This window comes from Ailuropoda melanoleuca, unplaced genomic scaffold (genome assembly GCF_002007445.2).
Source record: "Ailuropoda melanoleuca isolate Jingjing unplaced genomic scaffold, ASM200744v2 unplaced-scaffold9448, whole genome shotgun sequence".
In the NCBI taxonomy this organism is placed as follows: Eukaryota; Metazoa; Chordata; class Mammalia; order Carnivora; family Ursidae; genus Ailuropoda; species Ailuropoda melanoleuca.
This window is the reverse complement of record NW_023254934.1, coordinates 48,207-55,186: the sequence shown is the minus strand read 5'-3', so window position 1 is coordinate 55,186 and position 6,980 is coordinate 48,207.

Sequence of the window (6,980 nt, the reverse complement as noted above, 5' to 3'; positions counted from 1 at the left end):
CCCAAATTACTAGAACTCATACAGCAACTCAGTAATGTGGTAGGATACAAAATCAATGCAGAAAAATCAGTTGGTTTCCTATACACTAACAATGTAACTGTATAAAGAGAAATTAGGGAATTGATTCCATTTACAATACCAACGAAAACCATGAGATACCTTGGAATAAACCTAACCAAAGAGATAAAGGATCTATACTCTAGAAACTACAGAATACCCATGGAAGGCATTGAAGAAGATATAAAAAGATGGAAAAACATTCCATGCTCATGGATCAGAGGAAACATTGTTAAAATGTCTCTGCTACCGAGAGCAAGCTATACTTTCAATGCCATCCCAAACAAAATAACAATGGCGTTTTTCAAATTGGTGGAACAAACAATGTTAAAATTTGTATGGGACCAGAAAAGGCCCCAAAATGCCAAGGAAATGTTGAAAAAGAAAAACAAAGCTGGGGGCATCACATTGCCAGATTTCAAGCTATATTACAAAGCTGTGATCACAAGACAGCATGATACTGGTAAAAAACAGACACACAGATCAGTGGAACAGAACACAGAGCCCAGATATGGACCTTCAACTCTATGGTCAACTAATCTTCGACAAAGCAGGAAAAAAATATCCAATGGAAAAAAGACAGTCTCTTCAATAAATGTGCTGGGAAAATTGGACAGCTACATACAGAAGAATGAAACTCAACCATTCCCTTAAACCATACACAAAGATAAACACTAAATGGATGAAAGAACTCAATGTGAGACAGGAATCCATCAAAATCATAAGGAGAACATAGGCAGTAACCTCTTTGACATCGGCCACAATAACTCCTTTCAAGACACGTCTCCAGGACTTCATCAAGATAAAAAGATTCTGCACAGCAAGGGAAACAGTCATCAAAACAAAGAGGCAACCCAGGGAATGGGAGAAGATATTTGCAAATGAAACTACAGATAAGGGGCTGGTATCTAAGATCTATAAAGATCTTCTCAAACTCAACACCCAAAAAACAAATAACCAAGTCAAAAAAGGGGCAGAAGACATGAACAGACACTTTTCCAAAGAAGACATATGAATGGCTAACAGACACATGAAAAAATGTTCAACATCATTCGCCATCAGGGAAATTCAAATCAAAACCACACTGAGATACCACCTTACACCAGTTAGAATGGCAAAAATTGACAAGGCAAGAAACAACAAATGTTGGAGAGGATGTGGAGAACAGGGAACCCTCTTACACTGTTGGTGGGAATGCAAGTTGGTACAGCCACTTTGGAAAACAGTGTGGAGGTCCCTCAAAAAGTTAAAAATAGAGCTACCCTATGACTCAGCAATTGCAATACGGGTAATTTACCCCAAAGATACAGATGTAGTTAAAAGAAGGGCCACGTGCACCCCAATGTTCATGGCTGCAAAGTCCACAATAGCCAAACTGTGGAAGGAGCCGAGATGCCCTTCAACAGATGAATGGTTAAAGAAGATGTGGTCCATATATACAATGGAATATTACTCAGCCATCAGAAACGAAGATTACTCACCACTGGCATCAACATGGATGGAATTGGAGGAGATTATGCTAAGTGAAATAAGTCAAGCAGGGAAAGACAATTGTCATATGATTTCACTTATATGTGGAACATAATGAATAGCGTGGAGGACCACAGGAGAAGGGAGGTAAAACTGAATGGGAAGAAATCAGAGAGAGAGAGACAAACCATGAGACACTCTGGACTCCAGGAACAAAACTGAGGGTTACAGAAGGGTAGGGGAGATGGGGTAACTGGGTGATGGGTATTAGGGAGGGCACATGTGATGATGAGCACTGGGTATTATACGCAACTAAAGAATCATTGAACACTACGTCAAAAACTAAGGATGTACTATATATGTTGGCTAACTGAACATAATAAAAAATAGAAAAATAAAATAAAATTCTCTTTATCACTAAGAAACAAAACAAAACAAAACAAAACTTAACAAGCATGCCAATAAGCAGGAAAACTCAACTCATAATGGGATGATAAATGAATCAATTGAAACTAGTGCAGAACTGACACAGAAGTTAGAAATAGCAGATAGGGATAGTAAAACAGTTATTATAACTGTATTCCATATGTTTAAAAAGTTAAGAGCACTGAGTAACATGCAGAATTGTTGAATCACTATATTGTACCCCTGAAACTAATATAACACTACATGTTAACTATACTGGAATTAAAATTTAAAAAAATTAAATTTAAGTAATGTTAAGACATGTAAAATATAAAAAAACACAGATTGAACTATAGATGAAAACTACAATATGAAAGATAAAAAATATACTGGGTGTGATTAAAGGCACATTAGATATTGCAGAAAAAATACTTAACTTGAAGATAGCAATATAAATTATCCAAAATTAAATACAGGGAGAAAAGAAATATTTTCTTTATAAATTAACAGAGCATCAGTGAGCTGTGGAAGAACTTCTAGCAGCCCTCATAAATGTGCAATTGGAGTCCCTGGAGGAGTAGATCAAGAGGTGGGGACAGAATAAAACATTTGAAGAAATAATGCTTACAATTTTTCCATATTGATGAAAACCATAATCCCACAAATGCAAGAAACTCAATAAAGCACAAGCACAAGTAACATGAAGAAAACTATTCTAAGGCACATGATAATCAGATTGTTCAAAACCAGTGATAAAGAGAAAATTTTAGGGGCTCCTGGGTGGCTCAGTCATTAAGCGTCTGTCTTCGGCTCAGGGCGTGATCCCAGGGTCCTGGGATCCAGCCCCGCATCGGACTCCCTGCTCTGCTGGGAGCCTGCTTCTTCCTCTCCCACTCCCCCTGCTTGTGTTCCCTCTCTCGCTGGCTGTCTCTCTCTCTCTCTGTCAAATAAATAAATAAATAAAAGCTTAAAAGAAAAGAAAATTTTAAAGAAATCAGAGAAGTAAGACATGTTAATTACAGAGAGGGATTTTTTTCCTCTGAAACAACCTAAGTAATGACAGTGTAGCAATATTTTTAAAGTACTAAAGGAAAAAGAAAACTTCTCAGCCTAAAATTCTATAAGCAGTGAAAATATCTTTCAAAAACCATGGCAAAATAATCTTTTGAATAAAGTCCTTTTCACACACACAGAATCTGTGAAGGTTAACCATCAGCAGACCTCCCCTTACAAGAAAAGTTAAAGCTTGTCATTGAGGCAGAAGGAAAATGACACTACATGGAAACATATATTTAGGCAAAGGAATGGGAAAGTACCTGAAATAGTAACATGGGTAGAGGTATAAGATTTTTTTCTTACTATTTAAACTCTTTGAAAGATATTTGACTCTTTATGAAAAAAATGACAATGTAGTGTAGGAATTTAAGTGCATGTAAAAGTAAAATGTATGGAGAAAACCCCATAAAGGTTGGGAGGAGAGAGATGGAATATTACTGTATGTTCTCATTTTATTGTTATTATTATTTTAAAAATTTTTATTTATTTATTTATTTGAGAGAGACAGCACATGAGCAGTGGAGAGGGGCAGATGAGGAGGGAGATGCAGACTCCCTGCTGAGCCAGAACCCAACAAATGGGGCTCAATCCCAGGACCCTGAGATCATGACCTGAGCAGTAAGCAGATGCTTAACCAACTGATCTACCCAGGCACCCCATCATTATATTATTAAGTTAAATAAAAATTGCTTTAGTTAAAAGTATACTGTGGTAAGATAAAAGTACATTTTAAGCTTAAGATCAAACCCTAAAATAACAACAAAAATTATTGCTAATAAGCCAACAAGAGAAAAAATAGAACCACAAAAAAATACCAAAAAGGCAGAAAAAGGCAAAAAAGAAAAGGAATAAAGGATAAATGGAATAGAAACAAAATCAGCCTCCCAAGAATAGTCCTATCTTACTATCCCTGCCACGCTCAGTCATGGGCTGAGAGCAGCTTGTGGAAAATGTATTCTAGCAAAAATGTGGAGATGGATTTCAGAATGCAACAGCTGGTGCCCTCAGACAATTACCTTCCCTGCGTGCAGAGTTCTGAGATGCACTTCCTAATGGCAGTCATGTTGTTGCCTCTGTCTAGATAACTCTTTCCCCTATCCTGATTAACTTCTATCCCTTCAGTTCTGAGGTTCATGGCACTTCCTCAGGCAAGCTCATCTGATTCTCTAAAAGGCAAATGCTGACAAAATCCCCTTTATTCCCTCTAACGTAGTTAAGTACCTACAAGTTTGTTGTAATTGCTCATACAATCGTCTATCTCTCCCAAGCCCACTATAGTGTGATTTCAGAGTTGTAACAGCAGTGCCTAGCTCAGTGTTCTTGTGATTCATAGCACGTAGTCCCTACTTCAGGAGTGTATAGGGCTGTTCTCAAAGGCTGTAGCATTATTCCTCATTGTTATCCCCATAACAAGGGTATGTTCTCTGATCCCTCACCATCTTCAAGTATTTGCTTAAACTCACCTCATCGATGAGGTTGGTCCTGAACACACCATTTATTTATTTATTTATTTTCTTATAATAATTTTTTTATTATATTATGTTAGTCACCATACAGTACATCCCTGGTTTTTGATGTAAAGTTCGATGATTCATTAGTTGCGTGTAACACCCAGTGCACCATGCAATACGTGCCCTCCTTACTACCCATCACCAGCCTATCCCATTCCCCCACCCCCCTCCCCTCTGAAGCCCTCAGTTTGTTTCTCAGAGTCCACAGTCTATCATGCTTCATTCCCCCTTCTGATTACCCCCCTTTATCCCTTCTGAACACACCATTTAAAACTGTATATCCAAGAATCAGCACTCCCAATCCTCCTTTCCTTCACTACTTTTCTAATAGCACATTTGCCTTTTACTGCACTGCATATTTGTTGATTTATTTGTATTAATTGTTCATCATTGTCTCCCCCACTAGAATATAAACTCAACAAGGGCAGACATTTTAGATTGCTTTGCTCCAGCAACACTGCCTGGCACATAGATTATCCTTTAATCAGTATTTGTGGCTGGAATGAATAAAGTGCCTGACACAAAGTAGGTGCTCAGCAAATGGAAGCCTTTATTATCACTGCTTTCCTGGTTGAGTGATGCTGGAGGGGAGAAAGTGAGAGAACAGTGCAAATTTCTAAACACAGAGTGAAGAAATTGCTTGGATGTGATCACCACCATCCACCTACTTCTGCCCAGAGCACAGCCCTGGCAGGGTTTTTTTAAAAGATTTTTTATTTATTTCTTTGAGAAAGAGTGAGAGAGAGCACAAGCTGGAGAGGGAGAAGCAGACTCCCCACTGAGCAGAGAGCCTGACGTGGGGCTCAATCCCAGGACTCTGGGATCATGACCTGAGCCGAAGGCAAATGCTTAACCCACTGAGCCACCCAGGTGCCCCTGGCAGTTGTTTTTGACTGAGTAGGTGCCTCTCACTTACCCAGAGTAGGGGCTGTCCTTATTAGTCAGTCATCCACACCCAGCATGGAGAGGGACACTGAGCAGAAAGTGGGAGCTGAATTGCTTTGTAGTTTCCTCTATGACACCTCATCAAAACTCACATTTACTTTTGAAGTATTTCTAATTCCCAGTCATATGATGTTCAACTATAAATATCAACAACAGATACCTTACCGTGGAAAATAGAAATGTTTTTTACTGCAGCCTGATCTGTTCCTACCGTGAAAGAACAATCAGGAGTAGTAAGAATGATTATTGTTGCCAATCACCAAGTGTTGAACACATAAAATGATAATAAGAATTATTAGGCCCATTTAACTGAGGAAGAAAGAGGCTTAGCAAGGAACATAACCAGACCAAGGTTAATAGAGCCAATAAGAGGCACTGCGTTGATTTAACACCTCAACCTGTGAGCTTTCTCTCACACATTTCCAAGAAAATATTCACATTTTTGAGAAAAACTGCATTATAAATGGAACTCAAATGATGGAATTGGGTTCACAGGCAAATATGAATAGTTGGCCAATTTTTGGTTCAACAAACGGTTAAAGCTGCTTGGGAATTCAGAGTTTTACTGGATAGAATACAACAGAGACTCAAAAACACTGAATCTAATTTTGGCTCATATGAAGGTAATTAAATATATAATTTTTACTTAGTCAATATATCCAACCTCAGACTTAACACATGAATCTTTAATTTTATGCCAAATAGTATGTATTGTATCCTATAAAATATTTTATTTTGCTTGAATGGTCTTTAATGTTATTTCATTGTTGTTGTTTTGTTGTTATTGTTGTTATAAAGGTACAATGTTCTGTATGGTGACTAACATAATATAATATTATTTTTAAAAAAAGGTACAATGTTCAGAGGGTCATATAACTCCAAAAACACAGAAATGAAAATAGCTCATAGGCAAATGCTAGTAACATTTTTACATATCTCTGTCCAACCATTTTCTGTCTCTATGTGGAGGTTTGCATATATGTATATATACTTTACAACATTAAAATATACTTTATATACATTTTTTGGCCCAGCATGTTTTGTTAAATTATTTTATTGTTAAATTTATTTATTTTATTTTAAAATGTAATAAATTTAAAGGAAAATATTGAACAGCAGATATGTAGAAAAGGAAAACAATAAGGGGAAAATCTGAGATAGTATAAATCTTATATTAAAATCTATGTGAAATGAACACTGCATCCCTGGTTGATTGAAAAGACATGATCTTTGTGTATGAATATTATATGCCCACAAAAGCAAGAGAATCAGTTGGAAAATATCTTAAAATACTGAGAGAATCAAAAATGAAATTTATAGTGCTTCATAGAAGGAAATAATAAAACTTTACTTACCACTCTAAAAGAGAATTTAAATGGATTAAGAGAACTTCAGATAGCTTGGTGGTGAGGATGGTAGTTGGCTGAGGGAGGGATTAAGGGTGATAATCACCACGGTCCTCCACAGTTATGAATCCTCCAGGATCCAGCAACATCATGGATTTACCTCACAATTACAACACTGTGTTGCTATGGC